Source organism: Desmodus rotundus, chromosome 5 (genome assembly GCF_022682495.2).
Source record: "Desmodus rotundus isolate HL8 chromosome 5, HLdesRot8A.1, whole genome shotgun sequence".
Taxonomy (NCBI): domain Eukaryota; kingdom Metazoa; phylum Chordata; class Mammalia; order Chiroptera; family Phyllostomidae; genus Desmodus; species Desmodus rotundus.
In genome coordinates, this window is record NC_071391.1 from 48,426,053 (window position 1) to 48,442,331 (window position 16,279).

The window sequence follows — 16,279 nt, forward strand, 5'->3', positions numbered from 1 at the left end:
TTAAAATGGGGAGGTCCCCAAGGCGAAGGACTAAACTTCTATCCTCATACCGGGGGATGTCTCCTTGAAAGCAAAGGGTCTAGAGTTCTCTCCTCTTTTTCTATTCCTTCAATCCCAGCCCAGGACTCTGGCCATAAGGGGATATTTTGCCTAAAGCCGATAGATGAATGAATAGAAAAAGGAAGATTTGGGAGGCAGAGTAGGAATTCAAGCCTCTTTCCAATATGTTCAGACCCTTTCTTGCTCTATTCTGGACCATCTCCTACAAGCCATCCCTCTGTCAAAGTGGGTTCCTCCCAGCTCCTCCCAGCAACTCAGAGCATTAAGTGAAGATGTCAGCACCTTGGACAGTGCCCAACCCATTACAGGACTCTGCAGCCAGCGGAAGCCAAGCTCTCCAACTCCCTTAGCCTCTGGGTGATGGATTTCCTTGTTTCTCAATTTGATTAAAGACCAGTAGATAACCAGAGCGCCTTGTTCCGTTCTCTTCTCTCTTCCTGATGAACATAATTAACTCTGCCAGGCTGGGAATACTTGCTCTTAAACGCTGCCTGCCCAGCCTCCACCCAGGCATGAATCAGTAACACACAGCCAGAACTCTTATTTGGAAGAGTCACGTGTTTCGTCCTAGGGAATGGAGGTGGGAGAGGAAACTTGCCCTGAGAAAAACAGAGGCTGTGAATGGGTCTTAAATGTGGTAGTTGGGTAAAGAAAACCCTGAACCAGAAGTCAGGAAATATGAAATTTAGTTCTGGCTTTGCCACTAATCTAGATGTGATCTAGAGCAAGTCACATGGCCTTTATGAGTCAGTTTTTCCATTTGTAAGATGAGGGTGTTAGATAGACAATTTCAAATGCTGTGTTCAGAGCTAAGATTCTATGAAGGGGAAGAAGAGCCTTTAAAACAGAGAGGGAAAGAGATGTGCCTGAGGTCACATAGCAAGTTCATGGCAAAGCTGGGTTTGAATCTGTGGCTCCTGGTGTCTACTTCAACCCCATTTCACTTGCACAGAATTTCTCCCTTCGTCCACATCACAGACTTTGTTGCCTGGGTGTGCAGCTGAGGAAGTTGAAGACAGGTGGAACTGAGTTCACTGGTGCTGACAAAAGAAAATAAATTTTAAGATACATGGAAATGCTTGTCTCTCAGCAGAAAGCAGAGCATGATAGAAATTAAAAACTGGGGGAAAGGACCACCTGATAGAGACAGAACTACAACCACAAACTCACAGAAGCCCAGAAAGGTCTGTGACTTGTCCAAGGCCATCTAGTAGGATCCTCTTAAAGATGACATCTTATCCAGATCAAGTGTAGGGGGTGTCTCTGTCAGAGAAGGGAAAATATCGATTAACAAGTACATATTAGGTTATTATAGTGTGCCCACCTCTGTACTATGTACTTGGGCAGGGATATAAAGAATGATACATGAGTTCTGCTCTCTATATCTTTTGTGTGCTTCTTCTTCTACCTGGAATTACTTCAAGTGCATCTCTGTGTGTCCAAATGCTGCTGTTACATTAAGGGCCAAACCAAAAGTCTCCCCTGTTAGGAAGGCACCCATAACCTTATCCAGATGACATTTCTCCCTCCTCTGAATCCCCAAACCATTTTCTTTGTTTCTATTTTATAATACTCAGCATCATTGGCCTTATTAGCTCCCATCCTCTCCCCAAGGAAGAGTGAAAGGGGGGGGGAGAGATAGAGATAGAGATATGTGTATGTATGTGTATAGGGGGGGGGAAGAGGGAGAGAGAGAGAGAGGGCGTGCACTTGTACTTTATTCAGCTTTGAATGTTCAGAACATTCCATACTTGAAATGTAATAGAATCTCAGAAAGATGGATGGATGAATGGATGATTAATACAGATGTACGGGTGACTAGGAGAGAGAGTAGACGAAGGAACAGATGTGTGGATTGGTGAATGGGTATATGGGTGTATGGCGGGTGAATGGATGGATGGAAAGGTAAGTCCATGATCAGACAGATGGATAGAAAATGGATAGAGTGGGTTGGTAGATAGGTGGGTGAATGAACAGGTGAATGAGTGCATGAGTGAACTTACGGACAGCTGAATAGAAGGGTATGTAGGCGGGTATTGGATTGGTGAATGGATAGATTAACAGATAGTTATAGTTGTGTGGATGCAGGAGTGGATGGATAATTGCAGGACCGTATGGAAAGATACATGTCAGGGTAGATGGAAAGAGGAATTATGGGAAAGAAATATGGAGATGTTCCTAATATCACAGAGATCGTTTTCACGGAGACTTTCCATTGCTAATGTCAGAAAAATGACAGTGGGGGTTAGCTGACTCTGTTTAAGCTTAGTAAAAAATGTGCTAAGGCCTCAAAAGATCTCAGGCAATGTCAGGCTGTATCAATGGAGGTCTAACAGCAAGATCAAGAGAGATGATGGTCCTGCCCTGACCTGGGCTGTTCACACTGCCCTGGAGATTGTGTTCTGCTCTGTGCATCTGGGATGATAACATCCAAGGCTTAACCACAGAGCTACAGTGAGGAGTAATCTCTAAAGTCACCAGTGAGAATCTGTGGAAGAGCCAGGGGTGCTCAGTTTAGAGGAGAGCACAGTCACAGATGATAATCCCCAGGTCTCAGGATCCGGCTGGCTTTCCTGGGACATGCCCTGAACCCCAGAGGCAGAGCTGAATTTGAGGAAGTTACAAGGCTGTCTCTGTCCCTCGTGAGAAAGGCCATCTCACAGGGAAGGATTATCTTTGGGGAACTCACCACCTTGGGGGTGTACGAGCAGCATCTGGACACACTCTGTTAAGAAGCTGCAAAGTGGGGACTTGTTTGGTGTGGAAAGTAAATAGAGGCAACTCTGAGGTCTCTTCCCACCTCAAAATTAAATCATGTATCTCTTCATCCCTCAAAGTTAGGTTTGCTGTGCCCTGTGCTCAGATAAGAATTCTGGGAATTTGTCTAAAGCTGAGGATTTATGGAGATCTGAGAGACAGATAGGTTTATATGGGACCCTCAACTTTCTCTCCATGTGGGACTGAGCCTTGAGGACTGAGGAGGAGCTGAAATGTCCTTTCAGAGACCCAAGTGACTGGGAGGGGGAGAATCAGAGCCAATCCATGACCTAGATTTCCTGTAATTAATGAGCCTACGTCACTGATGTGTTGGCTTCTGATCAACACTGTCTCCCCAATCCCGCCCGCTCTCTGGTATGAGAAGATTAAATCAATTAGGAGGAGGAGGAGATCTGGCTGGCGCTGGTTGGGAACAGCAGATAATTCACTTACATAACAGGGGATTGAGGTTTGGGCTTGGCCCTTGAGTAGCGGGGGTGGAGCCCAGCACCCAGACCTTTGGGAAGAAACATCAGGACTTGGGAGTGAATGCAGGAGTGGAGTCCAGGGGAGGGGGCAGCAGTGACCCCAGGCCAAGGCCCATCTTCCATCTTCCTGCTGAGAACTAACCCACTGTTTTCTAGGCTGGGAAATGGCCAAATTAAAAAATCACTCTTCTTTCCCCAAATGAGGGGGTCCAGCCACCACTGTCATTCAACAATTAAAATCTGATTAAGCCTGTCTCCTTAGTCTGGCATTCAAGTCCCTGCAAGCTTTCCAGCTGCATCTCTTGCTTCCAAGGGGTGGGGGAGGGGAGAGAGGAAATGTCCTGGTTTTCCCTTTGTGCCAGGCCCTGGCTAGGCACTGGAGGTACAGAGAGAAACAGATCCACTTCCCTCAGAAGTGTTGCCTAGGGGGGAATACACGCCCACAACACTGTGCCAAGTGGCATAAGAGGCCTGCATGGGCGGGGCCCAGAGGAGGCACGATGGGGAGCCTCCCGGGCTGATTTCAGAAGGCTTCCCAGAGGAAGCCATACTTACATTCATTGAGCCTTAAAGGAAATTTGGGTTGGTGGCAGCTGATTGGGCTCACCTGATTGAGGGAGGGCCTTAGGTGGAGGGAACGGAGTGTCCAAAGGTGTGGAGATGCACAAAACCTGGCACATATTCAGGGAACAGGTTAGTGAAGTTGGAGCCTGGAGCTCAAGGTAGGAATGGGGGACATGAGGCAGGAAAGGTAGCTAGTCCAGGTCCCACTTTTGATGGCATACCAGGAAAGGCCTGAGGTAACGATCCCAGAGTTTCTGATCAATCCACACTTCCTGCACTGACAGCGGGCCAGGACCTGTGCTGGAACTGGGGCAGGTGGGAGTGGGGCAAGCAGAGATGATCCAGACTCAGGCCCTGTCCAGCGAGGGTTCAGGGCACACACAGATTTCCCCCTGCCAAGATGGATAGTCCCAGCTTGGTTCCAGGTGTGATTCAGGTCTGGCCTGAGTCTTTGGAGTTCTGCTTATTGGCTGGGCCTTCCCAGAGCCCTTGCCTAAGGATTGAGAGTCCCAGGAAGCAGTATTCCTTATCAAAAGTCAGCTGGCCTCTGGGGGCCTGCTCCTGCCACACAACTGGCCTCCTGATGACCAGCCCTGTGGAAAGCAAGGTCCCCATGAGCAAATTCGCATAGATGAGAGACAGTGACTGGCTGGGCTGGTGTCCTGGAGAGGCAAGGCATGGACTGAGAAACATTTAGGAGGTAGACTGGAAGGGTCTTGGGAGACACCCAGGGTTTTTATCTTGGGTTGTGCCATCTTCTGGGAAAGCAGAAGCACGTAAGGACAGGAGGGGAAGATGAGTCGCAATGGTTTCAGGCTGCTCGAGTCACAGGATTCATCAGATGGAGGCCAAGGAGCCTCAGGAATTCAAGTGGAGCGCACACACGCTGCCCGCAGGAAGTGGGCACGTGGAAATCCCTTCAGCAGCGTCAGTTCCTCCTCTCTCTAGGCAGGCTCTGGACCGAGGGTGAGACACAGATCTAGGGTCGCCCTGTTCTTTGGCCAAACAGCCTGCATTAAGCACAACACTTCTAGCACATCCAGGACTTGTCTGCATGAAAACTTTGGCTGGAAATTGAAGCTAGTGCCTGAAATTTATTCTACTGTTGAAAAGATTTAAGGCCTAACTTTTGTGACTGCAAGCAACAGAAACTGACTCAGACTAAGCAAAACAGAGAAAAATTATTGGCAGTTCCACCAGGCAGCTCAGGATAGATGAGAAAGCTGGACAACCACATGAGTGGGCAGCCAGGTTCCTAGCCAAGGTCACACCACAGGAACAGCTGGTCCCTGTGCCTCCACCAGTACAGCCTTTCAGCATCACCACACTCTGCACACGCAGACGTGGCAGTGCTACATGACATAAGCACCAATGAGTGCTAACGCATCTTCCTCCCAGCCTCACTAATTGTCACACCAAAGTCCCGAGCCAGGTACCGCTGGCCAAGCTGCCAGGGGGTGGCAGCGGGAGAGTATCTGGCTTCCTTTGCCTTTGAAGTGGAAGGTGGTGTCCTAGTTTCCATAAGGACTCACCCCGTGGGAGATTCACTTCAAATACAAAGCAAGGGATTAGTCTAAGGCAGCAAAGCATGTGAGAAACGTTCACTACACCTTCATCGAGGACTCACTAAGTGCTGTGTGCACGGCCAGGAGCTTTGCATACACACGTGTGCAAAGCAGCTCTCCAACTGGATGGTGGCTGGTCCCTTTCATAGCTGAGGAAACTGACGTTCCGATGGTGGGGTAACTTCCCCAAAGTAAGTGATAGAACCAGGATTGAAGACAGGTGTGTGTGTGTGGCTGGGGGGTGGGGTGAGGTGGGGGGGCGTTGAATACATTTCGCTGACTCCCAAACTGCAAACACAGAGCACTCCTCCTCATGGTTCTTGACACGTGTTTTAAATGTTTGGGGCACAGAAAAATGGCGACGTAAATATTCCAATGTCTTCACAAAATGGTCAATGGGAAAATGGGATTATGAGTAATTTTTTCTTGCTCCTTAATGTTTTTCTGTACTTTCATTTTTTAAAACCTTAATAATCATAAGAAAAAAGTAAAGTAAAATGGCTTTAAAGATCATAGCAATTTAATACAATTATGAAGAAAATATGCATAGAAAACAAGGCTGGAAGAAAATTTGTCAAAAAAGTCTCTGGAGCCCAGAAATAAACCCATGCCTATATTATCAATTAATATTTGACAAAGAAGGCGAGAACATCCGATGGGGTAAAGACAGTCTATTCAATAGATGATGTTGGGAAAATGGATGATACAGATACACGCAAATAAATGAAACTGGACCACATTCTTACACCATACACAAGAATAAACTCAAGATGAAGACTTAAATGTAAGACTTGAAACCATAAAACTCCAGAAGAAAACACAGGCAGTAAAGTCTCTGACATATCTCTTAGCCATATTTTTTCTGATATATTGCTACCAGAAACAAAAGAAAAAAAATAAACAAATGGGACTCCATTAAACTAAAATGACTTTGCACAGCAAAGAAAACCATCAACACAATGAAAAGATAACATGTAGGAGAGCATATTCACCAACGATGCACCCATAAGGGGTTAATGTCCATAAAAAGGAAGGAAATCTTACCACGTGCAACAGCATGGATGGACCTAGAGGGTACTGTGCTTAGTGAAATAAGTCAGACAGGGAAAGACAAACACCATATGATCTCACTCACATGTGGAATCTAAAGAACAAACTAAACAAACAAACAAAACTGAAGCAGACGCACAGACACAGAGAACGGACTGACGGCTGCAGGGGTGGGGACTGGATGAAAAAGGCGAAGGGACTGAGACGCGCAGACGATAGTTACCAGGCAGTCTCGGGGACGTGACGTGCAGCAGGGGGAGTGTGGTAGAGAATGCCGGGCACTGGGAAAGCGGGGAGAACGCCGTGTAGAGTGTGCGGCTGTCGCACCGCTACGCTGTGCATCTGAAACCAACACAAAGTAATACTGGGTGTAAACATAAATGAAAGATGAAACAAAAAATCATCTCTGGATTGTGGGGTTATGGGTGTGTTTATTTTTCTTTCAACGTATACTTTTCAAATTTTCTACAGAGAGCACACAAGGGGAAAAAGAAAGTAAAATAAGTTGCATTTTAAAACCAAGCATTAAAAAATGATGTTAACAGAGAGATGGAACTGCTGTGTCTCTCTGTCCTTTTAAATTTCTGTAGTCATGCCCTGGAGTAGTTTGGAAGCCAGGGTGGTTCTGGGTTTTCTTGGGCAGCCTGGCAGCCCCTTGCAGTGTTTGTGTTTGCCACCAGAGCGGGCACAGCTGGCATGGATGGATCACAGTCCCCACTGTTGTCTCAAGCTGGACACTCGGCCAGGCTGGGGACAAGCCAGCGCACCCACCTATTGTAACAGTGTGTATGTCCCTGGGTCCTGCTACCCTGTGAGAATTCTGCTCCAGAGGCTGGAGTCCTCCTCTCTGCCGGCTTTACCTGGTTCCCAGGCTTCAAGTTTTACCTGCCCTTCTGTGGATGGAGTAAGGCTGCTCAGTCACGTGAAGTTCAGGCCCCTCTGAGGTGCCTTCTGCATCTCCTAGTCCCGGCCCCTGCCGTCTCTGCCCTGCCCCAACACCAAGTGCCGTGAGTACGCAGAGGGTGAAGGTCTGGTCCTGTCCCGGCCCCACTCCGGTGGAGGAACCAGCCTTCCTGCCTCAGGAGGACTCCAGATACTCCTGGCCTCAGGAACGCCCCACTCAGAGGGGAGGGGCAGTCCCTATCTTTCAGGAGCTCCTAGTGTGATGGGGAGACAAGTGGGGAGACAGTGGGGCTGATCTATACAAGGAGAAATCAGTCTCAGCCAACCGTGACTCCTGACCCCTCAGGCCCAGGACCCCTGCACCTCTCCAGCCATCCGTCCAGGGGGACAGTCACCAGCATGGCCTTCCCTGGCCTCCAGGGTCCTCTGCCCCTCCCCCTCCTCACGTCCAGGCACAGGAAAGTTTCTGGTGCCCTGTGCATCCTCTGGCAAGCCACCACTGCCCCCACCCATCGCCACGCCCAACCCACTCCTCAGCTTCTTTCTGGACAAGGTGAGGGAGCCAGATAATCCTGAAGGGCCTCCAACCCAGGGGGACATTGTGTGTCTTGTTAGCTCCTTCCCAGCCCCTCCGCTCCCCTCTCTCTGCCCAGCACCCTCACTGATCTGCTCCCTCTCCTCCTCCTTCCAGGTACACCCTCTTCTTGCCAAGCCCTCAGAATCTCCAGGCAGAGATCCACTTTGGCTCCTGCAGCAGCCAAGCGGCTGCAGTAAGGGATGCAGTGGGGTAGAACAGAGGTGGCTGGGGAGGGAGGAGGGCCAAGCCAAGGCCGAGTTTGAGAAGGCTGCGCAGGGCATGAAGCCAGCCCCAGCAGCCCAGGCCAAAGCTACCTCAGCATCTTCTGCTAAGCTCTAGCAAGGCACCTACGCTTGGGTGACAGCTCCAGAGTTGAGAGGCTTATGGGGTAGAGGGGCATCTGGTGAGGTCAGCACAGCCTCCAGATACCTCTCCAGAGGCCACAGAGAGTCCAGCCCAAACCCTGGACTCAGGAATAAGAGGAAATGACATGTTCTCCTCTCAAGGGGAGGTGCTCAGGTCCTGGAAAGCTAGAATCCAGAGCTGAGAGGGCCCCAGAGGACCCCTGCTGGATACAGGAATCTCCTCCACTCTCCCCGAGGATGTAGAGCCCTGCTTACAAGCCTCAGGGGCAGGAAGCTCATTCCTGCTGTGGCAGCTGCTCTCCTGAGAGGTGGTTCACGCATCAGTGATCAAACGGCCACCAGTGCCTCCTCTGTGCCAGGACCTGTGCTGCACTCTGGGGCTGCAGAGATGCATGTGGTCCCTGCCCTCAAGGGGCTCACCTTCCAAGGGGTGAGGCAGACAATGCCCACACACTGCCACAGGGAAGCCGTGGGAGCCCGAGGGGGCCCGGAGCCAGCCTTCTGGCAAGGTGGCGTGGCGGGGTCAGGAACTGCTTCCCACAGCAGACAATGGACCCACAGGGCCCCTGAATAAGCAGGCAGCTTCACTGACCACGTAAGTGCTGACAACCCTCAGCTTTGCATCACTAGCCCTGACACAGCTCCTGAATCCCAGACTGCCCGTTCAGTGTCTCCACTCAGGTATCGCGGCATCTCTTACTCATCCGGGGCTCGGCCAAAGTCACCCTCTGACCACGCAGCACCTGGTCTTCCCCTCTCAGTGAAGACACGGGAGCCATGCCTCCTCCTCGCCCCGTGCCCCGCCTGTCACCGGGCCCCTGCAGCTCCCCACCTCCACCCACGCGGCAACCCTGCCGCGCGCCCGTCCTCTTCCAGGCATCTCCTCGTTTGTCTTTCTGCACTCAGCCTCCTTCAATCATTCAGTGACGGTGATCTTTCCAAAATGCAAATAAAATGATCACCTCTCTGCTTAAAAGCTTTCAGTGGCTTCTCCTTGCCTTCGGGATAAAGGTTAAAACCTTGAACCAGGCCTGCAAGGCCCCGCGTGGCCTGCCCAACTGCATCTCAGCGGCGTTCCTCCTCCATCTCTTCACCCGTTGTGCCGGACCTACCCGTCTCAGAGACCCGTGTACATGTTCATCACAGTCTCCTCACGAGCACGAGGACTCGGGCTTCCCTCCTTGCCTCTCCCAGATGACTTCAGGGATATCTGTTCTTTGCATCTTCACTAAACACCAGTCTCTGGCCCTCTGCATTTGCAGGAACAGCCGCGGGACACAGCCAGTGGTTATAAAGGAATCAGCACGCTCAGAGCCCATGTCCCAGAGCCTCCCAGCATTCCTAGAGGCATGTCCCTGCTCTCTTCTTCCATTTCTGGGCTGGAGCTGGGAGCTAGCAAACTTCCCCCTCCCTTCACAGCCCAGACCATTCCTGGGCCGTAGAGAGAACCCAGAAATGAAGTGCTCAGGCTGGTACACTGCACCTGGACCTCAACCCACGTGTCCCCTGGGCTTCCAGACAAGCCAGCCGTCCTCGGGCCAGCCAGGCACTGCCTCCTCTGTGCAGTTTGCTGGGGCTCCCTGAAGCAGGAGGCCCTCTGGCCATCCCTGGACTCCCATGACACTCGCACGCCCCACACTGTCCGATTCGCTTGTTCTGTGAGTATCTCCCCGCAGACCAGAGAGCACTTGGCCTGCTCAGGGGCTGTGTGCTTTTATCTGGGCACCCTGAGCCTGGCTCAAGGGCGGTCCCAAAGGAGAGGCTCAGAAAAGCCTTGGCATTATAATTGGGGACTAATGTCACACAAATACATGTGTTTGTTTTCTTCTTGCATGAACTACTGTTCAGTTCTGTCTCCTTCCCCCTGAACTTTCTGTGAGAAGGTGCACCTCTGAGTCTGACCGGCCTCAGCTTTGGTCTCAGCCACGCCGGTCACTAGCTGTGACCTAGTACAAACGCTGAGCCCCTTAGGGCCTCAGTTTCCGCCCCTACAAAAGCACAACCCCCTCCTCTAAGGGTTTCCGTAGTTAAGTGAGCTGTTATGCAAAGGGCATGGCGTGCAGTCTGTGCTCAGTACTTCCTTCCCCTCTCCCCCACGCCAACCTTTGAGCCCCCATAAGGACTTGACATTTACCTCCGTGAACTTGAACCTATGGTTGTCACCTACAGATCCAGTCAATCCAGGTCATTTTGAAACCCAGTCCTGACACAGTCACTCTCCTGCCCACAGATTTTGACACGTGTTTGATCCAGCCTCATCGGAGTACGTCAGACACACACCAGACTGGGCGTGTCAGCACGAAGGACGGAGCCCCAGGCGGGGCTGCAGTCTGCCCTCCAGGCTGCTATCGATCCACGAGTCAATTCTCCTCCTCTGGCCGGCCAGGGACTCCCCTAGAGTATGACTACTTGATCCCCGCCCCACCCCCGCACCAGCCTTACCACAAGTATACTTTGGGAGATGTTCCAAATGCCTTTTCAAAGTCGAGACTCTCAGGGCTCTGACAGACCCCTCACTGGGTCTCCCAGAGGAGGAGAGAGGGGAGGTTAGCCTGACTTCCTTTAAGGTAAACCCACACTGCGTCCCAGTGACTACCACGTTTTCTTCTTCATTTTTAAATGACATAAATCCATTTTTGGCTGTACTTGTTAATGCTGTTAAATCTGAAAATTTTTCAGTCCTCAGTGAAATGACCTCACTTAGAAATGATCAAACCAACCCAGGCTACTTGCCTACAACGGTTGGCTATTAGATGAAAAGTTTAACACACTTAAGTGAGAACCTCCCTGTACCAGAGGAAATTTGCCTTCTGAATGAAGGAGGGTTTTCTACAGGAAGATAAATGTCCAGCTTGCGCTTCTGATTCACTGTAAGTGTGGAATGGTGCAATTCAAGTAATTGCTGTCTTCTCGTAATCTTGAGTCAAACGTTCACTTGTTAAAAATATAACATCATTGTGTCTTAATAAGAGCCTAGCTGTATATTTTAAGACCAAGAAAATAGGCTTGGCCAACTATGATTTCTGAGGTTTTGTAAGATTGTTGAGAACACAAAAAGCCAGTACAAGAGGGAGCACAACGACATCCAGCAGGAATAATTTGTAATTAGAAAACCCCACGCGATTCTTCAGCCAGGGATAATGGTGATCCATCTCGAAAACACACGTGTCCCATGCTGGGCACTGATGAGCCTCATCAGACACGCTCCCCCAGTATTTTTCACAATCCTGAAGGGCCCCTAATTGCTGCTGGGTGCAGACAGGCAAGCTTCTTGCTGTTCCTCTCAGGAGACCACGATGATTAAGGGCAGGCCTGGGGCCAGCCAGCCAGGGTTGGAATCTCAGCCATCCTCCTACTCACTCTGTGATCTTAGACAAGCTGCTTACCCTCTCAGTGCCTCCGTTTCCTCCTCTTTAAACTCGGGTCTGGGAATCACTGCCCTTCAGGATGCAGGTTATGAAGACTGGACGAGCTGCTATGGGAAGTCTGCCTGACTCGAAACCCGTCTTTACTCGCCCCAGTTGCTGGGGTGCTCGTGGACAAGGCCAAAGAAGGGTCCCTTCCCCACTCCCCATCCTGCTGCCTCTCTCTTTTGTTACGGACACGAGGCCCCTGCCAGAAGTGCCAGCCTATGTGGAGGGGCACCGTTCCCACAGTGGCTCTGCCCTGAGGTCCAGTGTTTTCTCTCCTACTCAATGCCCCCCACCCCACCCTGGACCACACCTGGCCCTGACCCAGCTGGACTGCTGGTGGTCTTCCCAGGCTAAGCAGGGGCAGTTTGGCTCCAGCAAGGGCTAAAGGTCCTTCATTTCATTTTCTCTGCAGCTTAACCATCTGGGTTGGGTAGAGGGGCAGGAGAGTGGCCAAGAAGGGAGAAGAAATGCACTGTTCCCACATTCCTTCCTCTCCTGCCTCCCCCCACCCATGGCGGGGCACAGGCTGCATTCATTCCAGACTGTCCTCAGCCCCAGGAGAGCTCCCCCCAGGGGCCCCCTGCATGGTGTCTCAGGAGGCGGCAGTGATGTGCCCTGTCTCTGTGGCACCTCCCACCATTCCTTCATCTGCCCCGCCCCCACCTTTTTCTGTCCTTCCCTGGTTCAGCCTGGCGTGCCTGTTGAGTTCAACAGCTTCTCTCAGCACTTGCCACGTGCCTGTCCCTCCCCGGAGCTGGGCACTGCGGGGCACAGAGATGACGCGGGCCAGGGCTCTGCCCTCCAAGCACTCATTTTACAGCAACACGAGCACCGGCTGCAGAGCACACGGCTGAGCTGGACTCTCCACTCGGCCCCTTTTAAGCTGTGTGATCTCGGGTCAACTACTTAACCTGACTGCCCACTTCTTCATTTGAAAATGGGGGCCAAGGTGCCTCCATTTTAGGGCCCCTGTGAGAATTAAATACAGTCACGTATGTAAAGTCCTCAACCCAGTGCACTGCATGCAGCTGCGTACGTCGAGTCTGCCTCCCTCCCCTCCCCTCTCCCTCCCCCTTTCCCTACAGCCAGCTGCCTCTTCCAGAGGGTCACAGTAGGGCCTGTGGGTGGATGCAGAGCCCTCCCCCAGCAGGGGGACCTAAGAGCCAGGGCCACTTGGGCCTGCCTGTGTGGGGCCAAGCCCCACACTGGGCGGCATGGGGGCGCAGACCAGCAGGGTTCTGCCTGCCAGGTGCTTTCTTTCAGAAGTAGACTCAGTCCTGTGACCTCCTTTTCTTCCTCCCAATGGCTCATTAGGGCTGATTGTAGGCTCCTTTTTAGCCTTTCCTTTTCTGAACTTCCAACTGGCTTCTGTTTTCCTTCCCAGGGGCAGGGCTGGAGACACACTAGCAGGGCCACACTGAAGCCCCGCCTCAGCCAGGCCCTGCACTAGGGGGTGAGTGAGAGCTGTTTATGCGGGGTGTCCCCTGGGGGCTGCTGAGGCACAGAGTTTGGGGTGGCCCCAACAGAAAACTGCTTCTTGACTGCTTAGGCTGCCGTCCATCCATCTGTCCTGAGATTCCCATCCTGAGTCCAGGAGTAGGTGGAGCAGCTAATAATCGAAGTTCGGGCCAGCCTTCAAGGTCTTCCTGCCCACCCAAGCCTTTCAGAGAGCGATGAGCTTAGAGACCCCCGAGAACAGCTCTAGTAGGGTGGGGGAAGCTGCCCCAACCCCACCTGTGGTTGGACACTTTCTCTATCATTTTGAAATACACTTGGAAAACCTAGGGACTAGAACCTGACCCACTGGGGGCAACCGGCACTAGATCATCCTGGGAAACTGCCAGCACGAGGCTGGAAGGGCAGAGGGGCTCTGGGTGCCAGGGAACCGCCAGTCTTGAGGCCTGGGCTGGTGGCAATAAGATGGTCCATCTGCAAGGAGCAGGGCTCCACCACTCAGCTCTGGGAAACAGGGCAGGCATGGGCCCCGGGGGCAAGGACTGGCAGCAGCGGGCCGAGACCCGGGGGGGGGAGGCCCAAACGTCTTCAATTCTACAGAGGGACTGAAACCGCAGCCCAACAAAGCTGCTCCACCTGGGCAGAGGGAAGGGGGGCACAGTGGCTGGAGCCAAGCAAGGCTGCCACACGCGAAGCAGCACAGATCCATGGAAAGGGCGGGCAGATCAGGAAGGTGTCACTGGGGGGCTCCGAGCTGAAGCAGGGAAAGAGACAAGGGCGTGCAGACAGAGGAGTCACCAGAGAGTCTTCTTGGAAAAGGAGTGTCACTAAGAAGGTTAGGAAATCTGGTGTCAAAGATTTAGGAGGTGAACTGGAGGTGGCTCACCGACCATCTTGGGCACCAGGGCCTGCGCTGTGGTTACCTCTGCAGTCTAGGTGGGTGCTGGGGCGGGGGGAGGGGGTGATGCTGGGACTACTCAGGCCAAGGTGTCCTCCCTGCTCCAGCTCCAGCGGGCAGGAGGCTGCCACATGTTCTCATCACGCCTTCTCACCTGGAGCCAGAGCCTGCTGGCTCCTCTGCTAATAGCTTCCAGGTGTGTCCTTGGGCCCATGGGAGAGACATCCAAGAATACACCCCCTCATACCCAAGTCTTACCCCTCTGGTCACCTTCAGCCGCAGAACCTGGGCCGGCCTGGTGCTTCCTTGTGAGACTGAGCGTGTCTGTGCCCGTGGGTCTCCATAACTGCGGGCCGGTTTCCTTCTGTGCCTCTCTGACTCTCTCTGCGTGCGGGTCCTTGCAGGCATTGTCTCTATGTCTGAGGCTATGTGTCCAAGTGCTTCTCTGTGTACTTCACAGCAAAGCTTTCCTAGACTGTAATACCAAATCCCATCACTGTTTATTGTCTAATAAAAGGAAGCCCAATATCACCCTTCCTGCTTCGCCTCCCTAAGGCCCTAAGTTTTTATTCCAGAGTTATTTTCAGCCTAAATGGAGAAAATCTGATTTATGCTCTGCTGGGGGTGACTTGGGCGCAAGAAGCTGAGAGGCTCAGGGCTGATGAAGTGCAAAGAAGCCGGGCTACCATAAATCATGCCCCTGTGGCTTGCAGCAGGCCCCCAGCTCCAGACACCTTGTAGTCACTGGGTCCCTCGTCTGGCATTCTCCTGATCCAGGCTGATGTTGAGTGAGTATGTGCTCCCGGACCAGAGCTCATACTGACCACCAGCCTTATCAGCACGTCCTCACCATCACCTCCTTCTTCTTCGCCATCATCACCATGGCTATTACCATTACCACCTCTCTAGGAACATCACCATCACCACCATTCCCATTGCTATCACTATCAGTGCCACAACTAGTATACCACAGTGACCGTCAGCATCAACACCACTGTCCCATTGCTAACGTCAAAGATGTCATTACTTTTCAATAGCTAGCTCTCCTTCTTCCTCAGTCATAAGGACCACAACTTTTTGCTGGGAACACTGCCTCCCAATTAAAAGGCTATATTTCCCAGGCCCTTTGAAACTAGCTAGATGCGGCCATGTAAGTCAAAGTGTTGAATGAAATTATAGGATGTATCCATAAAGGGAAGGGGCACACTTATTTATCCTTTGCCTCCACCTGCTAACTGATGTGATGGCTGGTGCTCTCGCAGCCATTATGCACCACAAGAATAAGGACTACATACTAGGGAAGGCAGAGTGGGAGACTGGTAGGAGTGTTGATTTCTCATGTCTGTGGAGTAACCTGTCAGACTCTGGACTGCTACATCTGGACTTTTTATGAGAAAAAATGAGCTTCTATTTCTATATCATTTAGGAGATTGTTATTTTGGGCATTCTGATGCATACAGCTGAACCTAAACTTGATTAATATACATCACCACATGTTAGATGGCTTTTAAATAGTCAGGTCAATGATTTCCATATGAGATGGGGGAAGGGGAGGTAGGATATGGGAAAGGGGAAAGGGGGAAGGGAGAGGGAGAAAGAGAGAGAGACTGAGATTGAATTCTAGGACATGGGAAATGATTCTATGATTCTGACCCTCCAGGAGACTGTCGCCAAAGACGTTCAGCACCGCGGACAGCTCACCGACTGCCTTCGAGGGGCAGAAGTGGGAGGAGGGGTTTTGTTGGTTGGTTTTGTTTTTCTTTTTGTGTGTGTAGTGGTGGTGGTGGTGCTGGTGATGGTGTTCCTCATGATATGTTCACTAACCCCTACTCTGTGCCAGGCGCTGTGCCAGGAACTGGGATAAATACCAAGACAAATTTCCACCAAGTCCACATTGAGCTCCCAAGACCACAGCAAGCAACTCAACATGGGAAAGCTTCCTGAAGCAGAAGAAAGGGACTGAGGAGCCAGGTGGGGGCGGAACAAGGCTGTGTGACAGAGCAAACAGAACACTGGAGGGTAACGGACCGGGGGCGGGGGCTCCAGGATGGAAAGGGCTGAGACAACTGCTCTGTGAACTAAAGGGGAGTAGCACTAGGTGGGGGGTAAAGAAGTGAGTTCTCGGGCCCCGCCCCTGCTAGTCCTCAGACTCTTCCTCAAAAAGTTTCAGTTTCTGATCCCGGG